Source organism: Microtus ochrogaster, linkage group LG3 (assembly GCF_000317375.1).
Source record: "Microtus ochrogaster isolate Prairie Vole_2 linkage group LG3, MicOch1.0, whole genome shotgun sequence".
Lineage (NCBI taxonomy): Eukaryota > Metazoa > Chordata > Mammalia > Rodentia > Cricetidae > Microtus > Microtus ochrogaster.
This window is the reverse complement of record NC_022029.1, coordinates 43009343-43031967: the sequence shown is the minus strand read 5'-3', so window position 1 is coordinate 43031967 and position 22625 is coordinate 43009343. Positions and strand designations below refer to the sequence as shown.

Here is a 22625-nt window from a genome sequence, read left to right as displayed (position 1 = left end):
AGAGAGAGAGAGAGAGAGAGAGAGAGACAGAGAGAGAGAGAGACAGAGACAGAGATAGAGAGACAGAGACAGAGAGAGAGACAGAGAGAGACAGAGACACAGAGAGAGACAGAGACACAGAGAGAGACAGAGAGACAGAGAGAGACAGAGAGACAGAGACACAGAGAGAGACAGAGAGAGACAGAGACACAGAGAGAGACAGAGAGAGACAGAGACACAGAGAGAGACAGAGAGACAGAGACAGAGAGAGACAAGAGAGAGACAGAGACAGAGAGAGACAGAGAGAGAGACAGAGACAGAGAGAGAGAGAGACAGAGAGAGACAGAGAGCGCCAATGTGTGCATTCACAGAGAGGGGAATTAGATTCACTTTTGATAGGAATTGTGTCAACACCATGTGAATTAAGTTCTATTACCCGGCTTTGTAGATGAGAAACGGGCTCAAAAGGTCTTTTTTGAACCTTGAAAACTTTATGCCAGGTATGGTTCCTGTATTCATGGTTTTTCTTTTTTTGCTTTCTTTTTTTTTTCATGGTTTTTCTTTATTGTGACAAAATAACGAGACAGACACAAGTTACAAGAAAAAGTGGTGTCAGAGGTCCTTCTGTCAATGTGTTGTCTTTGTTGGTTAATGAATAAAGAAATTGCTTTGGGCCTATAGCAGAGCTATATGGGAAAGGAGCTAGGTAGAGAAAACTAAGCTGAATGTTGGGAGAAAGAAGGGCATGTAGCCCCACCAGAGACAGACGGCGGAACTTTAGCTGGTAAGCCACAGTCACATGGAGATACACAGATTAATAGAAATGAGTTAAATTAATATGTAAGAGTTAGGCAGTAAGAATCTAGAGCTAATGGGCCAAGCAGTGATTTAAATAATACAGTTTCTATGTGATTATTTCAGGGCTAAGTGGCCGGGAACTAACAAACTGCCTCCTTCAACAAAAGTTTACTTCATCATGGTGATGAGTCCTGGCAGATGCTCCAAAGTAACAAGAGAATATCACTGTAACTCCTCATACCTTGGTAGGCAGAATTCTGGGAGCTTGGATGTGAAGCAGGACTGGGATACAATGCTCAAAATTATCCCTAGCCACACTGACCCACAGTTACCAGCTATGCTGTCTGCCCCAAAGGTGCCATAATCTCCAAGAACAGCCAGAAGCTGGAGACATGTTCAAACATGTGAGCCTTTGGGGGACATTTCACATTTAAACCTTGACAATCCCCTTTAGATGAGGTACTTGAAATAGCAGCTTCAGACAGTCAGAAAGTGGAATGTTGAGCTCAGGAAGTGGAATGGAAGACATCGTTTGATGGGTACAGAGTCCTGATTGGGATGTTGAGAAAGTTCTGGAAATGTATGGCAGTGATATTTGCCCAACTTTGTGGACTTATTGCAAACGATTGTTTTATACATTTTGAAACAATTAAAACAGCCAGTAAGAGTAAAGGCTGCCAACCCTGATGACCTGAGTTTGATCCCTGGATCCTACAGGGTGGAAGGAGAGAACTGAGTCCTACATGTTGTCTTCCCACCTCACACATATAGGAACATACGTGTAAAAAATGGCCAGTGCCTTTCTATGGTTCCACGAGCTTCTCACCTTTCCAAAGAACTTCTGTCTTTGTAGTATGCACATTGCTGACATGCAGTATTGTTATGCTATACTGAAGGCTCCCAGGCTTACTGGAACTGATGAACAGTTTTTATAGCCTAGACCTAGAAACCATCATGATAGGCTCTGTAAGTTTTATATAGATTTAAATGTAAAATGTAACTGTGGTTTGACTGGGGACTTGGAGTCCTTGTTTCTAAAGGGCTCATCAGGTAAGGGTCATGCTGAGCCCTCTTTGGGACCATGTCGTATTCTTCAAAGGACAAATTTCTGACCTCGGTTGTTTATCTCTATTCTTTGACTAACACCCACGTATTGGTATTCTGTGTTATCTCTTGTGTTTATGAGCACAGGGGTAATGTACCAGACAAAAGATAGAGAATAGGGTGAGTGAGCCCCATTTTCAGAGTTCAAACTATCAGACTGACTTCTGATAACACTTGAGTTCTGCTCTAGAGAATACATAGGACTTCATGTCCTCCTGCATTTGGCCCTAAGCAACAGTTAAGTGTCAAAGCTATTCCAAGCTTTCCGATGCAGTTCTTGCACAGGAATATGGACGTAGTTGGGTACTAAACTAAACTCACATACTTTGTGCCTCTTTTATAAATGTTCAAGAATTTAGCTCTCAGGTTGTGGTGTGTTCTGTAAAATGCACTTAGTTTTTGACTACTTTCTGGTTGAAATAATTCATTTATAGACTCTACGGGCATGTTAAACGGGGTTGGAATGAGTCTAGTTCATTCCAGTGGTCTTTTGGTTCCCTTTGGATTTAATGAGAAAACCTTAGTCTAGTAAGTTTTCCAAATTCCAAAGCTTGCATCAATTTATTCTTGATGCGTCTAGGGGCCTCTAGTAATATGCAGACATTAACTCAACTAGTAAAAGTCACTAAAAAATTATCAGCACCAAATTGCTTTATTAAAAACAGATTTTTAGCATAATCATACAAATGGCACAAATATTTGTACTTATATGATGGTAACATAAATAGAATTTTAATTCCTTGATTTAAAAAATTTTATTATTCTGTCATTTTATGTCTAAAAAATTAAGAAGTGGTAGTTGAAAATATTAGCTATTAAAAAATGTGTAATACATAATAACTACCTATATTCTAAATGCTATTCCCATTGTGTGTGTGTGTGTGTGTGTGTGTGTGTGTGTGTTAGCGTGTTCTCTGGAAAATACAATGTACTGAGTGGTAGGTATTTTATAGTATTCTCTTTCCTTTCCTTCTCTAATCTTTACAGTGATTATGCTTAACTTTCATAAGTTAAATGTCAGTTTAGTGAAGACCGCTTTAGCATCCATTTAGAGAAAAGGGAACATGTTCTTTTTGATACTGTATTCTTTATTTTTCTAAAATCCAAAACAATCTTCTCATTATCCTCTAGCAATGCTCCTTAACAAGTGCAGAAGGGATGGTATAGGTAAATGCAAATTTTTAATCTCTTAAACATAGTGAGAAAAAGCACATTCTTGCCCCTTCCCCCAGCTTGCACCAACTCAATCAAAATACTTCATATTAAGTCTGCATTTTTATTAGGCATTGCAAGTGACTGTCTTGTGAAATTCAGTTTGAGAGTCACCCTTTGATCTGAGATTTCTTATCCTCTAGGTTTACATCTTCTAGGTTTCTTGTTTGTTTTAAGTGTTTATAACAGTTGTACGTCTGCATAACATCCCTTTTATTGTTGGGAACACTGAAGATAAGCAAGGCTCTGATTCTCGCAAATGTATGCTCTAAGGGAGTCACATAGTCAGTGAACACTTGGGCCTGTTTACAGAGGCCCTGCTGTGGTCCACCCTCTGCCTGTGGAAAATGGAAGTCTTGGGAAAGGCTCAGGGAAAACAGCCTAGGATCAGAACAGAGGACTCAGTGATTTTCTCAGAAGCCTGCCCCAACCTGAGTTTCCAAAGAATGACTGCTTCTCACCTCTCCTTAGACTAACCAGGGATCCCAAGAAGCCAGCAAGTCAACATCTTGTGTTCTAAGTGGTTGATTCTTTTGGAAAAGTTATTGTGCCAGGAAATTAAGACAGTTGTTGTATTTTGAATGTATGCCATAATGTGGAAGGTGCCATTCAACTATCCTTGTTTTCCTGTTGATTAAACTTTGCGGCAAATTGATGCTAAGTTTAAGCTCAGAGACACCGTCTTTCTGAGTTAGCCTAGAATGGCAGAAGTACATGGAAAGCTTGTTAAAGACCAGGTTTTTGGCTCTCCTGACCAAATTTGAATTTCTTAAGTCTGAGGCAAACACGCTATACTTTTCTAACAGTTCCTCTGGCCCAGGAACCACTCACCAAGAACTCTGGCACTTTTTTTTTTCTTTTTCATTTTAGTCTCTAGACCAGAGGTTCTCAATCTGTGGGTTGAGAGCCCTTTTGGGGTTGAATGACCCTTTCACAGGGGTCACATTATCAGATATCCTGCATATCAGATATTTACATTATGATTCATAATAGTAGCAAAATTACAGTTACGAAGTAGCAACAAAAGTAATTTTATGGGTGGAGGTCACCACAACAGGAAGGACTGTATTAAAGGTGAAATGGATTTGCTGTGGGATCCTCAGCAGGCAGGGGGCAGCAGGTCCCGAGAGCAGCTAGTCCCCGGCAGGGCCCGGGCATGAGACCATGCAGCAGGTCTTCAAAGGTGGCTGGTGGCTGGTCCCTTGGGCCTCCCCAGTGGCTAGCCATGTGGGTGGCAGGCAGGCAAAATAAAGGCACACCATGTAGAGTAAAGTTGAACATTTATTTAGTGGTTTATGGAGAAGAAGGGAAAAGGGGAGAAGGGAGAGAGAGAGAGAGAGAGAGAGAGAGAGAGAGAGAGAGAGAGAGAGAGAGAGAAGGGAAGAAGTTGGGAGAGGCAGAAGCTGCCTCTTCAAGAGACGGACAGGAAGAGAAAGGCTGAGGCTGCTGCAAACAGGAAGGGAGTGGGAGTGGCTTGTCTCTTAAAGAGACAGAACATCACATTAGGGTCACAGCATTAGGAAGGTTGAGAACCACTGAGCTCAACCCTTAAGCTAAGTGAAGAGTCAGGGGCTTTTCTCTGTAAGAATTAACACTCTTAAGAGTTTCATGGGGCAAGCCTGGAAAGATACTTGTGTCATCTATTAGAATCTCAGAACTCCACTTGCAAATCTATCATTATTATTCCCACCCTTGTTCCTACTAGGTCCAAAGGTTCCTTGCCCCCAACAAGTCATCAGTGCTACCCCATCTTGAGATGGACTACACCTAAGGGTGCATGTTTTGCTAAAGGGAATTTGTGATTAAGTCCTTAAAGCCTTCAAGGACATAGGCCTGAGTTACATGGCAAATGACATGCCTCCAAGAAGGATCTGCCCATCTGCCCAGAGCCCAGCACTCACAATATAAGTGTGAGATCTTTGATCTGCTATGTAGCTGTCAAATCTGCTAACTACATAAAAGCAAGCTTCAGAACCTTCTCTAATATATCTCCTGAGTTGCTGGTCACTGCTTAGGATATCCTAGAGTCTTAATTTAGTGCTTTGGACAATTAATCTGTTCACTGATCCCCAACTTTTAGAAGCTCACAGGCAGGGAGCTTTGGCTGGAAAACACAGTTCACTTCTTCTTGGGAGAGATCAGTTCAAGGCTGCATTCCATTTGGTCAGGAAGATTTTCAGATCAAAGAGTATTGAACTTTGACCTAAAAATGAGAGGATCTTTGGGGTTAGCTATATCTGCTCATCCCCATCAGGATCCCCACCTTTCTCTCTCTTGACTAGCAGACTTTTGCTCTTGCAATCATGCATGGTGTCTATAGGGAGGGACTTAATAATGGTCTTGTTTGAGCAGTTTAAGGACTAACCTCACAGTCCACAGTTTCTCTTCTTACAACATCACCTTCCTCCCCTCCTGTTCCTCACACTTAGCTCCTTTGGCCTTTGCTATTCTAAACTCATTCTTATCTTGAGTGTAAACTTGCTTTCTCCACTTGCTTTTTGTGTTTAAGGTCTATGTGAAAGGTACCTTCAACTACTGTGTTCTGTGAGCCCAACCTCCATGCATGTCTTTCTTGTGCTGCATTCTTTTCTTACCTTTGATCACTACCTGGAATGTTATTGCTTATTTGTTTATGTGTGCATTTGCTTGTAGTAGGGGCAACAATAGGAGCTTTTTCTGACTACTGTGTCTGGCACCTAACTCATTGCCTGGCACATAGTAAATGTGAAGCAAACATTTGTTGCATAAGTGAGGGAAAGTGAGGCAAATCCAACACCATTTAAAAAGGTTCTGAAGCAACTGGTGGTTCTGTGAATGAGATATATCTACAAGCAAATCCAGGTCTGGCTGTATGACATTCAAAAGGATCCAGTGAGCCAGGGTCCTGTTGTGTAGCCAGTAAAAAGATTCATTTGGGAAACCAGCAAACCAAAGAAGATGGGAGTAAAGAATATCCTTGGGAGCTGTGCTGTGATCCAAGACTTAAAGGGAAGGAAGGAGGAGCCCGTGGTGAGGCCGCTGGGCTCTACACAATGGACCTGAAATGGGACATTGTCTTAGTTACTCTTATCTTGACATCTTTAACCATACAAAGAGTGACAAAGATTAAGTAGATTTAGGTCAAATGAACCTCCTAGGATATCTCAGTCAAAACACTTCTAGATGCTTTTGTCAACATGCAGCGATAAGTAGGAATCTGCCTTCTGGTTAAGGCAGCAAAGGAGGCAGACACCAAGGTTTGTCACTGGTGTAGTCACTGCACACCTGCAGATTCAAGAGTTAGGGCTTTGGTGAAAGTGCCTTCAGGTCCCCCATAGTCATCATTGGCCACATATGGAAGTGTTTTTACAGCAAAGCTAGCTGGAGCCTGACCGTGTAGAGCTCAGCTGCATGTCCTCCCAGCAGTAGTGACTGTTTCCTTTGGGAGGTTAGTTTTTGGTTTCTTCAGACAAATTTTGTAGCCCAGGCTGGTCTAGAACTCAATATGTAGCTTAGACTGGCCTCAGAGTATGGCAGTCCTCCTATCTCAGCCTCCTGACTCCTCAAATATCAGATAAAAGCTATCATGCCTTGCTAAATTTAGTGAATTTTTAAAAAGTCTACTGAAAGACAAGTGAGGTTAGAATGTGTTTTTAGGCTTACTCTACACACCCATCTTCTTCCTCTGTGCCTCTTGTTCCTTCCTGTTGTCACTTCTGACTATGGAACATGCCACTCTTGTTTAGAGTCTTGACTTAGTTCAGAAAGCTGAAAAAGGCTGCCTTATCTGAGCCTCCAGGAAATGTCACTGTATCACCAAAGGTCTTGTTCCATCTATAAAATCCATAATGAAATCAACACTGGGCTTAGGTGCAGTCCCCTAATTCAGTCCCCTGGGGTTGAATTCTAAACGGATAGCATCATTCATCTCTCATGTAGCCCCTAGGAGAATCAGCAGTGTCACTCAGTTGGTTGTGCAGAATGTTTGCCCTGGAGTGATGGCAGGCCTGGTGCAGGAGAGGGAAGACAGGTGAAGGATGACAGTAGACAAGATGGCTGCCAGACAGCCTGAGTCTTCCCAGGGAAGCTCCTCCACTGTCGCTGCTACAACCCAATGGTGTTTAATCAGGGGATCTTTTTGTATCAGCATTGTCAACACTTATTTTCACTTTACACATTGGATTTGCATCTGAAAAGACCAAGTATAATCAACATTTAAAGGATAACACTCAAATTTGCATCTGATTGAGCAGACATGTTAAGTAATTTTAGCCTGGCTGTTGCTAGGAAACCAATTAATAATGCTCCACATTTCATTAAAAATTGGATTCTGTCTCAGCTTTCGTTTAGCTTCAGAATTCAGCTGCCGGTGCTCTACTTTTCTCTCTTGGTAAATTGTGACAGACAAATTATCGTTTTACTACACTTATTTCTGTGATTACAATTGTTAGTCATATCTGTCAATACAACTTCAAAGCTTTTCTTTTTTTTAATGCTTTAGGAGGAAAGTTGAATTTTAACTGTTAATCAGTCTTTTCCTTTATAGTTTATGGATACTGAGTTATATTTTTGTGAAGGCCTTCTAAATTGTGAATAACAAAAAATAAATAAAAATAAAAGCAATCTTCCCTGTTCCATAATTGTCCCTTCTCTGGATAGTGGCTAATAATTAGAATATTAGGCCCTATTCAGAAAGTGACAGACAGCTGATTATACATTCAGCTGCATTTTATTTTGCTCTTTTCTTCCACGGTTTGTAGGCCTAGACCAGGTTCTGTCTTTTATGTAATACATTTTGATTTTTATGACTTTATTTTATATGATAGCCTGGGTTCTTCTGAAGAATAAATGTTCTTTAAGCTATTATTGTTCCTGTCTGAGCTTAGTCAACTGGGTAGTTGCATTCAGTAGTAACAGCACTTCACAGTTTGCTGTTTTGTTGTATTGACCTGTTAAAATGCTCACTAAGAGGTAAAATTGGTTGCTATTCACATGGGTTTCAGTGTGTTTCAAACACTTGATTTAGATGTTGCATACAGACCCCTCTGATTCTTCAGCTTAGTTAATGGTCATCACACAAAGCCAAGCTCCAGAAGACAAAATAGAATCTGATTTTGTATTGTGTGGTTCATGTCTTTGGAGTTTGGATTCTGAAGATAAAGTGCAAAGGAGGTAGAATTTAAAAGCAGCTGTGAAGTAAAATTTCATCCTAGCCCCTTCTGTAGCATGTACCATGGAGGACCGTGAAAAACTGGAGGCAGGGGGCCATTCCTTTCTGTCAAGAGCACAGTGTTTAAATAGGCTATGATTTCCTTGACTTAAAAATCTCAGATTATGTGGTTTAAAAATCAGAAACATTGTTCCTGCAGGGTAAGTCCAAGAGCAAGGCTCTCTTGTGAGGCCTCTCTTCCTAACTTGCTGTGTCCTCACATGGTCTGGTCTCTGTGCATGCACAGTCCAGGACTCTCCCTGAGTCTTAATTTCTTGAAATTCAGATTGAATTTGGGCTTACCCTAAGGGCCTCATTGTAATCACCTCTTAAATGTCAGGGTTGCATTCTGGGCACAGGAATTTGATTTTCAACAATTTTAGGAAAACACGGTCAACCGATAGCAGGTGTGTTGTATGTTGCCAGGTCCCATTCACTCTGCTCAGTTGTTGCTTAGTTATCAAACAATAGAGATGGCCAGAAAGGCAGCAGGAAGTTTGGTTGACTTTTCTGTTTAGGTCAGATCTGACCATAAACAGTGTTATTACTCTTCCCCCTAATTTTGTTTGTTATTTTGTCCTTTTGGAACATTTTCTGAAGCCACTTTTTCCTGACCTTACTTTATTGGCCATATGGAGATGTACCTGTTCACACACCTCTGTAGGGGCTGATGGCATAAAGCATGAACCAGTGAACAGTGAGCTGATGCTTGAAATGAACCTGCGGTGAGGAGCTGAGACTTTGTGTCATCTGTCACACATGGAGGTGTAATGGATGACGAGCCTCTCCAGCCGATGTGTTCTTCCGTGCACATCTGGGAGGCCCCTTAAGTCCAACTCTGGCTCAACCACACCATGATTACAGGAATCATTTGCAGAAGAAGAGTCGTGAAAGCACCCAGAACTGGGTCAACAGTTCCTGTCAGACTGACCCAGGTCACTGTGGTGAGTTCTGTAACTAGGGTCAGATATCACATGTGCTGTTGCAGAGGATGTTCCAGATGTGGTGGGCTGAGTGGGCAGGTTAGGGAGAAGATGTCCTGTCCTAGGAGAAAGGGAGGAGAGACATGAGCCTAGTGGAACGCTCTCATGACTCAGACATGCTTTCATTTCTTTCACAAGGGAAGGTGCAGATTTCAGATTTAAAATTGGAGCTTGGACTAGTTTCATTTCCCTCAGATTTTAATAATTCATTGATTAAGCCTAAATAAACACCCCTGTTTGCTAGCTGCTGCTAGGTCAAAAGTCTTTTATCTCAAAAGTTTTCATGAATGCAAAGAATATTCTTTGGTCTTGAAACCTTTTTGTTCCTTGTGAATATTGGCACCTGTAGGCCTCAAACTAACTTAAAGACAAACTTTGACAGCTTTTGCAGTCATGGAACTCAGGCATCCTAAAAGACCAAAACACGAAGGGTGATGACAGGTTGAAGGTACACATTTAATGAGACATGTGCAACTCCTGACTGCACAGCACCTGCAGAGCGTTTAACCTGATACATGCGGGCTTATATATTTTGCTCAGTTAAACAATTTTTTTGCTCTGTGTTCTGCCAGATCCCACAGAGAAAGTTATAAGCATGAGACCTCAGATACTGGCCACGTGTACACAGCCACTGTTGCATTTGACTTTTTTTTTTCCAGCTTAAACAAAATATAAACTGAGAAGACTGAGGAAGCAAATGGGCATCAGTTGTCATTTCGGTGCCCGTGAGGGGTAGGATGAAAACTGGATGACACTTTCCTCCTTGCATGTAGATCACAGGAAAGAAGCATTGATGCAGACATGGAATTTGTGTGATACCTCCAGACACTACCAGTCAGTTCCAAGTTATAATTGTAGTTGATGAATTGCTGTTTTGCACTGTAGATATTGTTAATTGTATTCCTATTTTATCACTACCTGGAAGCACCAGCTGTCCCCCTTCAGGCCACCCACCCTGGCCAGAGGCTGCTAAAAGAAACCTTGAGAAACCTTCATATAGACAGGAAGTAAGAGGAACAGGGGGCCTGTTATCTGGAAATTTGTGGACTTAGGCTTTAATTTGATAGCACCGTTGAGCTCTCAAGAAACTGCAGGAAGCAGAAATAATTGAGAATGTCAGAATCTTGTTAAAAATACCATCATGTGTGCTTATTGTGCAGCGTGCTTTCTATTCTAAAATTGGAACTCTGCAGGAAAGATTGGCAAGGACGATGTGCATTCATAACGTTCTGTATTTTACTTATCTGAAATCTCAAGAAGATCCTTTTATACTCTTCCAGCTCAGATGAGCCATTTTCCAGTTCAGCTTCCTGTTTTCTCTGTCCTTCCTTTGTCACAATTCTGATACCACACCAATTATCACACAAAAACATAAAGTTAACTCTGTCATTGGTAAGAATTTTGTCAGGTTGTATGTTGGATTTCTTCTGCTTTAAACAAATTGTGAAAAATAATATAATGTTCTCAAAATTATAAACTTTGAATGGCAGTCTGTAATGTGTCTCTCCATGTCAAGCTTCCTCTTGAACAGCTTAGTGTTAAGGACCTTTGGTCCACTGGGCTAAGAGGATCTCTTTCCTCCTCAGCCAGGGCTTGAGGCCAAGATCAGCCCTTGAAGACCATGGGTCATCATCATAAGGAGTGGCATGAGTGGGCAACCCTGTTTTCCCACTCGAGACAATCACATGGGAGGGGAGGAGAAGAGGGAAGATTCAGTGACACGATGGTGGCAGGATGAGGGCAGTTTCACACACTGGCATCCCCAGAGTTAGCGGAAGAGCACCAGCTGTCTACCTCTGTCGCATCTGGACTCCAGCACTAGCCTCACCCAGTCACGAAAATCCAAGTTGCTGTTTACACAAACACAATAGCATTCATAAAATCTTACTTTCAATTTTGACCTTTGTAGGAACTGATGTCACTATCCCCACATAGTACAAATACATTTTATATATGGTATTGGACCTAGTGAATATTTTCTGGATATACTGGAGATTGATTTCATTTCTCACACTGTTCTAATAAACCCCAACTGAATAAATTCCTTTAATATGACGATTAATGGTTATTCAAAAGAATTCTGACAAAGAAAAACAGGAGAAACCAAAATGAGAATTTAAAAAATGTCAAATCTACCTCACTTATAAAAAGTAAAAATTGATTTTTTTAATGTGTGACTGAATTGGTATTTAGGGTCAAACTCGGAGCCTCACACATTGTACCTTCAGTCCCAACAAAGATATTCAAGTATGAATGTATATTTGTACCTGCTTAAAATGAAAAAGAACTATGTGAAAATATAAGTAATGTCCTTAGAGTCTTGAACTATAAGAGATTCTTATATGTTACTTAAAATTCAAAACCATAAAAATAAATAAATAACTTGATTCAATTCAAAAAATTTAAATATAGCAAAATAAAAAAATCAAAACACATATGAAAATCTGTCTATAGAAAGCATGCCTCCCTCTGAGCCTGAGCACACTTCTTAGGGCAGCAGGAAAGAGGCCAGTGGCGGAAGCAGATTGTTCATACAAGAACTGCACGGCCATTTCTAAATCTAAGAAGACACATAACCTTCCCCACGAAATCAGAAAAATGTGGATTGAAGCTTTGCAGGACTAACCCTTTTTGTTTTATCTGAAAAATTCTAAAGAATGACAGTTGTATCATTGACGTGGGGAAGGTCTGCACTGTATTTCTCATGGGAACATAGATGACGTAGCCCTGGTGAGTGCGGTTGGCAGTACCTATTGGGATCACATGCAGTTACCCTTTGACCCAGTCTGGCTCTGGCAGTTCTTCCTGTTGATATTTCTGAATGCTTATAAATGATACACACAGAAGGTTCTCCATTAGACCATTGTTTGTACTAGAAAATGTTGGAAGAGATTCAAGTATCCATTAGTGGATAGCTACTTAAATAAACCATGATCCGTCTATACAGTGGAACACAGTGCGACAGTTTAAAGAGAGCGTGGAAATGCTTTCTGCGCTGATCCGTGAAGATCTCCAAACAGGCTCATTCAGTGAAAAAAGCAAAGTATGAACAATATGTAGGATGCTTCCTTTAATGTAGGAAGGAGGCAAGGTTTGACCTTACTCATTTCTCCTTATATCTACATGGAGAAACACTGGAGGACGTTGTCCATGCAGGTTACCACTTGGGTGGAGACTCAGGAGAGCCTTGTGCTCCATCATAATCTATATTTTTGAACAGTGTAAATTATTTCCTAGTCAAAACAAGTTTTTAAAGTCATACTTTTTAAAATTAATTTCATACATGTTTAAGATGTGCTGTGATGGTATTCATCCCCTAATCACCCTTTTTTATCCCTTCCCACTCCGATTTTTTAAAAAGATTTCTTTATTTGTTATGTACATCCCAAAAGAGGGCACCAGATCTCATCATTATAGATGGTTGTGAGCCACCATGTGGTTACTGGGAATTGAACTCAGGACCTCTGGAAGAGCAGCCATTTCTCTTAACCTCTGAACCATCTCTTCTACTTTTATGTCATTTTTGTTTGTGACTTGCTGAGTTCAATTAGAGCTGCATGTATAATCACAGGTATGGAGTTGTTTGCTAGAGCATGGTCAGTTTACCAGAGGCTACACCACTAAAGAAAATGACCCCTTTCCTCCAGCAGTCCTCAGGAAGGGATGGGCAGCACAAGCCCCTCTGCCACTCATGTTGATAGCCTAATCTTGTGCAGATCTTGAGCAGGTAACAACAGCCGCTGTGGGTCATGAGTGCAGTGGCCATGTCACGTCCAAAAGACAGCATTTCATAGTGCTCTTTTCCATCTTCTGCCTCTTGCGTTCTTCCCACCTACTTCCACACTGCTCTGTGGGCCTAAGGATCAATGTAGATATTCTGCTTAGGGCTAAGCCCAGAGCAGTCACTCATTCTTAGTATTATGACCAATTATGAATCTCTTCATTTTAATTGTTGTTTTTCATTATAAAAGGAAGCTTCTCTGCCCAAGACTGAGAGCAACACTAATCTATAAGTATAAATAGATATTTAGAATATATCCATTTAGCAAAATAAAATTAGTAGACATCCCCCGCCAAGGGCCTGTGACCTCCCCAGACTTTTGGACAGAACTAGGTATTATACTCCACGGAAGAGTGTTCTACCCCAGTCATGCAACTACTGTACCATAGTCATAGCTTGCCTTGCAGGTTGGTATTGTAGCACACAGGGTCTACAGTTAAGTAAAACCATGGATGACTTTTCTCTCTCTACGCCTACTTAGGCACTGTGAACATCAGCTAATGTGGGGAGGCTCCAAGGCAGTTCCAGCTTGCTTTCTCTTTGTTCTTCAGCCACCATCTTGTTCTAGTGGGCAACCAGGAGCAGCGCCAGTAGCCTGTATTATTTGGGATCCTCTGGGACTAGCTCAGAGGGAGGTAATCTGTACCTGGCACTTGGATCTTTGGAACGTTGTTTAAAAACCTATAGCCTTGGGCTACAGAGAGGGCATAGCATTAAGGGAATGTACTGTACTTACAGAGACCAGAGTTTGGTTCCCAGCAGCTCTACAAGCATCTGACACCTCTGGTCCCCATAGTCACCTGCACTCATGTCCACATACCCACACAGAGACACCTAATTAAACAGTAAAATAAATCTTAAAAACAAAATACTATGTTTTCTGGGTTGCATTACCCACTTATGCAGGACACCCCCTTTCAAACTCTTCCCCCACAGCTGCATTTTTTAGTTAGTAAGGCACAATTCTTAGCTTGAGTTAATGCTCTCCCCACACCTTTCCTGCCCTTTCTACCCCACCCCATCTCCGTTTAATCCTTTCATTACCAGGCAAACCCCTCCCAACACGTTTGTGTCACATGAAGTTACATGTTTTCAACTGTATGTCCATGGCACACTACCGTAGAATTCATCTGTTTGAGCCATGGACTGCAGCTGCCTGACTGTTCTTTCCCTAGCCGTGCAGTGGAGGACGGTGACCACTAGGCACATTGGGAAATTGGGTATCTAAAATGTGGCTTGTCTAAACTGAGATGTAGTTTGAGGGTGCCTGTTTCAGAAAACTTAGTAAAATAGAGGTCATAAACTACTTCAGTCATGATTTTAAAGTTATTAGTTACATGTTAAATGATTATAATTTGGATTGGGGAACTTAAAATATATTATTGTATTAATTTAGTTTCTTCTTTCCTACTTTACATGTGGCTACTAGAACATTTAAAATTACATGTGTGGCCTGACTTTGTGGCTTTCACTTTATTTTGTTTGCATAGTGCTGATGTAGTCTCCTGCCCACTCTTAGTGTATCTGCAGAATTACTATAGAAACAAAAGTACAACCCAATCATAATCCTGTCATTCCTGGTTTTAAATGGTGCTTTGACTCTCTTCTTTCTTGGAGACCATTATAACAGTCCAAGACATCTTCCTTTCCCATCCCCAGCTGCCCTAGACAAGGGCTGCTGTTCCTTACTCCCTGAACTTCATAAATAGGAGATTGTTGGCTTTTAAAACCCCTTGTGCTTTCTGTTTGCAATGTCTCTTCACCTCAGCTCCAATGCCTCCTTCTTATCCTGCAAGCCCAGGTCTGGTGAAGCATTCCTTGTTCCTTTTTCCTCTTCTCATTTCCTCCTCCTTTTCTCCTTGTGGCACTGCGCAGTGAATTTAGAGCCTTCATTATTCTCGGCAAGCACTCCATCACTGAGCTACACCATAGCCCCCTGTTCCATTTTCTAGCCTCTCCTTTGTCCATGTTTATACTTAGCCATTTGATACTAGATACCTTCTGAGGTCCCGTAGCAGACCCGCATTCCTCAAAGCCAGTACAAGTGCTGTCCACTGTGCATCCAGATTCTGACACTCCCAGCAGAATCTCTAAAATCATTGGGAAAATTGAAATTTGTCATGTTTTGTTCTGTTTGCCTAGGGTACTTCTATGTGGTCTGTTTCCTGAGAAAAGCAAGCTTGAACTTACAGATCTTCCTTGGTTAAGGACAAACTTTCGGAACATTCTGGCTTTACATAGGCAGCTTCCCCACCACCACCAACAACAAAAAAAAATGACAGGCACACTGTGGAAACTGTAGGAGCCTGGATGGTGTAGGGGGCTCTGGTTCCCAGGCCTAGTTTAGATTGGATAAGTGGGAGGTATTTGTGTTCAATCCAGACAGCAGATTTGTCCAAGAGGGCAGGATGCCCATGCTTCCAGAAGGTAAAGGTGTCAGGTGGTGGCTCGGAGGTGGAAGGTAGCCAGATGTAGGAGGGCCACAAGCTGGAGTCATGAAGTTCCCCGTGGGCTCTCCCCTGGCTCTCACTTCGGTGACCCTCCCTGTGGAGTTACTCCTGATACTAATCTCATCAGCCTCTTTTCTGCTCCTGAGGTTTTAAAGTTTTGCTCAAAAGAGAAAAGTGGAGTAGGAAACAGAACAACCAAGACCCATGGAGCAATGATTTTTAGAAAGAAAAATGAAAATTTGGAAGAATTTCCAACCTAGCTGCACTGGAAAGGCTCATCTTTCACTTAGATTCCCACGGGCTGTTGTGTTGAGACAGGGTTACTTCTGATAGAAGACACTAGTTATTCTCAGCAGTTGGAGCTGCTCGTGTAGCTCTTAGGCTGAAAAGATATTATCAGCTGGTAACTCTTTCCCTAGTGTTCCTGTGAGTGCTAGTAGTGCATGGAAAATGCTGGGGAAAAACTGGCTGCTATTGACCTAGTGCCTGGAGTTCAGTCAAGTTGCCTACTTCTGTAAGCCTTGCGATTCAGCAAAATGGGTTGTGGATACACTCTGCCCTGTAAGTATTACAGGATAGATGCATGCATGCAGGAGCTTAGTTCACAGTGGATTGGAGAACAGGATTTGTAGGAATAGAGATTTTGTTTTGCCTTGGTCTTGTATGGAAGTATCCTAAGAGCACACCTAATGCCAGAAAAGAATATGTTTGTTGGGCTGTCACGGTTGCTCTCTAGTGGCCTTTGGTGATAGTTTTTCAGAGACTCATGCCCATCATGGGGGGGGGAGGGAGTCAAGACATGGAGAGGTGGCACGACTGTTAGTCCATAGGGATTCCCTCTGCCTATTTGATCCTGGTTGTGTAATGAAGATGCATCTTTTCCATCTCTGCAAGGCCGGGTTGTTTCCGTACAGCAGCAAACCATCATTGTTTGTAGGACAGCAGTTCACTGGGGTAAGAATCCCAGTGCTTAGAAACTACCACCTTGAACAGCTCCACAGGGAGAGGAGACCGCTTCCCCCTTCAGGAGTTTATCCAGTTGCCAAAGTCAAGAGTCACCTGCACTCAGTTCTCAACACTGTGCTCTTACATCTGCCCTGTTACAAGCAGGCTCTGTTCCTCATAAGGACGGTGTTGAGTTTTATGTTTGATTCAGACCTCCATGAACACAATGGATCGGCTTCTGTCACTCTGGCTCCTTCTCACCCCCTACTCAGGTCTTATCTGGCCATCATCCTAAAGTGCTGGGTAACTCACACTTTGTGAGCGTGCTCATCAGATCATTCAAGCTAGCAGCAGTCCATGTTTGGAACCAATCATCACTCAAGCACTGGCATTGCTGTAGAATTAATACTGTCTTAAGTTCACTGTGGCATTTCTTGCTTCTCTTGTCACATGATTTTAAAAGGCAGAGAATTGCTTCGAGCTCTAGACTTTTGAGGACAGCTTTTCTATATCCAGTTCGCTCTCAGAACAACTTTGTGAACTTCAAATGTGCTCTCATTAAGTGACACTTTGCCTGGTTTCTAATGTTACATATTTAAAAAGAAGAAACTTGAACAGTTTGTCAGGAAAGTACATGTTTCAAAATTGACATCTGGTTTGAATAGTGAGTGATTTTGTCCAAAGTCCGATTCAGCGACCGAAGCTAACAAAACCGTCCTCCGTTGTGTCAGTGGCTTCTCCTCCTTAGCTGGTCCTCCCTTTCACTTGCCGAGTCTGAGCACTAAGGTTTCTTTCACAATTTCTCTTCAGTCACATTGTTTTAAGTAAATACGAAGCAGCCAGTTATGCCGCCAGCAGGAAGCAGATGCAGTGTTTCTGTGATCATAAAATCAAATTTGGGATACCTCCAGTGCCCTTCCTCTACAAGACAGCCCTCGAAACAAGAGCTACAGAACAGAGCAACTGACATGAGCTGTCAGGCAGCACCACATTGCTTGAAGCTCAGGATCAAGCAAGTGCTCAAGCAGCTGCCAGAGTAGTATTTAATCAGGACTCACAGGCGCTTAGAGAAGTAAGTTCTACCATGGCCCTGAGCCATCCCACCAGTAACATGCCTATGAGAACCTCTCAGTAGAGTGCATACACACTAGAAAGTTTCTCCAGGGGAAACACGTTGTCATCATTATCATCATCATCATCATCATCACTACTAGGTTTGTTTACCCATAAATATGTATGCTGACAGTGATGTCTTCTGATGCCTACAGAGTGACTTCAGATCATTTTTTATTTGCCTTTCAGAAAAAAAAAATACTTAAAGATGAATGGGGTAAGACTCAGAAAAAGGAATAGTAGATGTTTTCTTTTATATATATGACCTCTATTTAAAATTACAGAGACAGTGTAATACTTGCATTAGGGAAGCAGATGAACTAAGAAAAGGAAGAAGCTAGAGTCAGAAGCAGGGGTAGGGCATAGTCAAAGAAGGGAAAGAGTGAAAACAAAGTATAAGGGCATGTACGTATGAAGATGCCATGATGAAACACATTCCATGGTGCCCGATTACGTGGAGCTGACTACTGAACCCCAAGATTAAATACAACGTGGTGCTGACTACTGAACCCCAAGATTAAATACAACGTGGTGCTGACTACTGAACCCCAAGACGAAGGCCAGAGGAAGAAGTACGAAAAGGAACGTGGTGCTGACCGCTGAACTCCATGAGAAGCCGGAAAAAGGGCAAGAAGATGGAAGACCGTAAATGCTGTCCGCTGAACCCCAAGAGAAGTGGGAAAATGGACAAAGGAGAACGTAAGGCTGATCTGCGCTCCCCAAAAAGCAATGAAGAGTTGACCAGACGTGAGGACCCCACGAGAGAAGAAATCAGTGGATGTGTGAGTAGTGAGCGCTGAGAACTAGAGATGTAGAATAGAAAAAGAAACGTAGAAAAGTTTTGTTAAAATGTAGATTACCTGAAAAGAGATGTTGGCCAAAGCTGATGTCTTAAGAGTTTAGACGTTTGGTGCTTCCTTCCTTTTGTAATTTGGAGGATGTCTTATAGAGATGCTAATTCAGGGCCTACCTGACTGCCAGATGCAGAGGTGACCTGAGCCCAGGCACCTGGTTGCCTAGGCAACAGCCTTTGTGTGTTCCCGCTCAATTTGGTGTGGGTATATAAGATGTTTGGAGAATAAAGGGTGAGTCTGGCTTTTTCCATGATGACGGTGTAAGCTGTGTCAGTCTTATTCCAACGGGAACGGCGTTCCTCACGGAGTTCCTCACGGAGTTCCTCACGGGCTCCGACAATTCCGTTGTATGATATCCTTAAAAACTGATAAAAGTAAATAAATAAATAAAATAACTTCTTTGCTTAAAAAAATATACATAGGGTAGTTTTTGTTTTTCAATTTAATTTTACTAGTAAGGACCCTCCTCAAAGAAGCCCTGTCTCCAAAGTCTTGACTGTCTGTGGTAGAAAGAGTGAAGTTCTCTAGAGGTCTGGAGATTTGGATGTTTGGGACTATCAAGTTGTTCGGCCCTTATGGTCTAATGACAGAATGACTTCTTCCTTTATAATTCATTTCTTTCTCCTGCCTAAATCCTGTGGTCAGGATTCCAAGTATTCTATTGAATGAAAGTGTTGAAATTGGGCACCCCTGTCTTCTTCCAGGGCTTAGAAAGCTTTCCATGCCCTCCACTATGACGTAGACTGTGGACTTTCTGTAGATGTCTTTCAGTATGTGGAGGCATTTCCCTCATTTTACAGGTGTAGCCATGGAGTATATAGACCATCATTTCTTCATCCATTCACCCAGTGTCAGTAATGTTGGACTGAGCATGAATACCCCAAGACAATGACTTGGTTTTCTTTGGGTATATAAGTTATCTACATCCAAATGAGATAACATGATAGATAGTTCTGTATTTAATTTTTAGGACCCTCCATATTGTTTTTCATAATGACTGCAGTAATTGATGTTTCCACAAACTGTGCAAGAGAAAGGCCATTTTTCAGCACAGTGCCTGGGGGTACATGTGATGAGATCAGTGAGATGCTGAATAAGTAAATCTTAGAGGAGCTGAGAAATTGGTAGAGAAATGTAAGGACAATGTGGGCCAATTTGATTACAGAGGAAGATGAGCTTAGAAACCAAGAAGTGTGGGTTCTCATGCCAAGATGTGTTGGAAGAAGTGTCCGGAGGAGGCTCCTGCTTAGCACTCTGGAGACTACATAATTTGTCATTGCTGGAAAGGTAAACATGAAGAGAGGTCAGAGAGTGAATCCAGTCAGTAAGTTAACTGGGCCCGAGCATGAGTGTGTCGCTAGCAAAGGTGATGCCGAGCATGGGCTCTGGCATAGAGTAAGAAGGGAACATGGCCATTGATTAAACAAATGGACACAATGAAGATGATATATAACAAGCTGGAGAGTCAAGGCTGTCTCCTGCATTAACTACCACTCTGACTTCAGCAAATGTCTGTCTTCTGAAGAGGAGTTACTGCGTTCTACACACTGGTTCATTTGCTGGGCCTTCATACCTGGGAGGTCATATTTCAACCCATGCAGAGCACATGTGTTCCCAGCTCTGGGAAGTGAGATGCACCTGGATGAAGTGCTGGAGATATGCCTCTACCCTTGTGTTCTTTAAATTTAATAAGTCACCCCTAGGAAAATGTTCAGCTCTCTCTTGGGATATGGAAAGTAGAGTATTCTTTCTTTGCCAGTACACCAAATTAGATATGAATATCCATCAGTGGAAATGGTGACTGTTTATTCTGTCCTTGGAGCCACTATAGGCTGACATTTCATTTTGGTAAGATCATGTCCTGTGAGGTCATCACATCCTTTATTTATGCACCTCAGGCTGGCAACATTTTACTTAACCTATTGGTCTGCTGTGGTCTCTGGCTCAGGCTGCTGCTTGGGTGACTTTTGTCTTAAGAAGCCAGCTGAGACACTCAGTGCCTTATTTGTGGCTTTCATGATATATTTTGTGAGACCCATCTCTGGGCTTCATGTGTTCAGAATGAGAAACCATTCAGAAGGTGCAGATTACAGGAACATCCTTGGCCTTCCCCAGCACTTGACAGCAGGTCGTATGGCCCTGTGACCAGTGCTATTATTCATGTTCTCTGCAGGTGACTTGGCTGGGCTTCCGCGTGGCTTAACATTTGCATACTATGCACATGCTTTTGAAAACACACACAAGTATTTCAGGAGACTGGTTATAAAGCTATACGGGATGAAAAGTGCCTTCGGACACAAATGTAGGTCTCTAGGTTGCTTAGTATTTAGGAGCAAATTAGAAAGCACACCTGTAAGACAAGATTTAGGTGACAGATTCATTCCATGTTTGCAACTTGAGTTGTTTGGAACAACTCAAGGTTTAGCTTCTTCAATTATAAATTTGCAGTCACCTCTGCTCCCAGTCCAGGAATAAAGCAGCTGAGATAGCATTCAAGTAACTTAACAAACTCAGGAGCTCTCAGGAACTGAGGAAGTTCTGTGAGTTCTTTGGTTCCTGCAGCCCCCCTTTGTGTGAGTCCACCAAACCACGAGATCTTTGCAGAAAGTGAAAGTGTAAAACTGTATTTCCAAAATCAGTGGAATTCTTTCTTCTGTCTTACATGGTCCATGTATTGGAGTGCATGCATGGTGTTCAGAGCTGATCGGAGTATTTACGTGAAGCCGTCAGAGGTGTGCTTGGCATGAGCATCACAAGTGATTTACCTCACTGGTTTGTTTAAATCCTCAGTCATATTCTAAGACTGACATAGCTTTTATCTGCCACATATTCTTTACCGTGGAGGTAGAAATGACCACATGACAGTCCTCATCAACAGAGGTTCATCTTTGTTAAATGGTGATTTTGGATTCCTCCTGTTTGCAGAAAGCCTGGATACTGCCTGGATATAGAATACAGTATTAACTTGTCTCAGTCCCTGTGTCTCCCGAGAATCAGGTGTTGCCTTCTAACATCAGAATTCTCTTGATTAAGGCATATTACATCCTTGGCATTGATGCTCACAAGGCAAATGCATGGCTGCATGATGAACTATAGAAGCCCTGAACTCTCTTGGTTGAGGTATGTTTTTGCCCTGGCTCTGACACTCAAAAGGTGAATGCATGGCTACAGAACGAGCAGCTGTAGAAGCACTGGGTCCAGAGCTCCTAACTCATGTGTAATGGAAATATCCAAGGCGCTGTGACAATAGACCAATATGAAAAGCAAGTGAAAAGAGAAAGAGACTGCTTCTCAGAGCACTGGCATGTGGACCGTGTGAGGTGGGTCCTCTGCTCTGGTTCGTCTTCTCTGGTTTCACCACATCCCAGGCTGGCATCAGCTGTAACACAGCTTCTGAAGTGACAGCAGTTCTTGACATCTGCTGGAATTCTACACAGGCTCCAGCACATTCTGTGTCATTCTTGAAGCAGCTCCCATTCCACCTGTCTCTTCTGGGGACTATGCTGTTGTGACTAGGCGTGCTCTGAAGTTTCTCCACAGTAACTAGTCATTCATGTTGTGAGCAGAAGATATTGCTGACCCCCAAAGGCTATAGTATTCGAGAGAAAAGTTAAACAACCATTTTCTATTGAAAATATTCTTCTTTTATATAATTGTACAGATTCTGTACACAGTTTCCCCTCCCTCCACTCCTCCCAGCTCCCCTCCATCTCTCCCCCAGATCTACTCCTCCTCTTTTTCCATTCAGGAAATATCAGGCCTCCTAAGTATATCAACCAAACATGGCATAATAAGTTAAAATAAGACTATACACATACCCTCATATCAAGACTGGATGAGGCAACCCAATAGGAGGAAAGGGTTTCCAGAAGCAGACAATAGAGTCAGAAATACCACCCCCCCCCACACACACACACACTCCCACAGTTAGGAGTCTCACAAAAGCAAGCTAACAGCCATCACATATATGCAGAGAACCTAATGCAGACCCCTGCAGGCCCTGTGATTGCTTTAGCTTCTGTGAGTCTATATGCACCCTGCATAGTTGATTTGGTGGGCCATGTTCTCCTGGTGTCCCCAATCCCTCTGATTCCTAAAGTCTGCCATCTTCTGTGGGGTTCCTGAGCTCGAAGGAGAGGGGCCCAATGGAGACCTCCAACTTAAATATCTCTCTCCACAAAATATCTGACTGTGGGTCTCTGCATCTATTCCCATCTG

At 42.2% G+C, this 22625-nt stretch overlaps 1 protein-coding gene and 1 non-coding gene across 2 annotated transcripts in view; both read left to right on the top strand.

The window, feature by feature from the left end:
* The window catches only part of Jazf1 (JAZF zinc finger 1), a 307664-nt gene that overhangs the window by 47304 nt on the left and 237735 nt on the right, over positions 1 to 22625 (top strand). The gene's annotated exons all lie outside the window — the stretch shown is intronic.
* On the top strand, positions 10808 to 10947 carry LOC113457640. Its single transcript, XR_003378166.1, has one exon.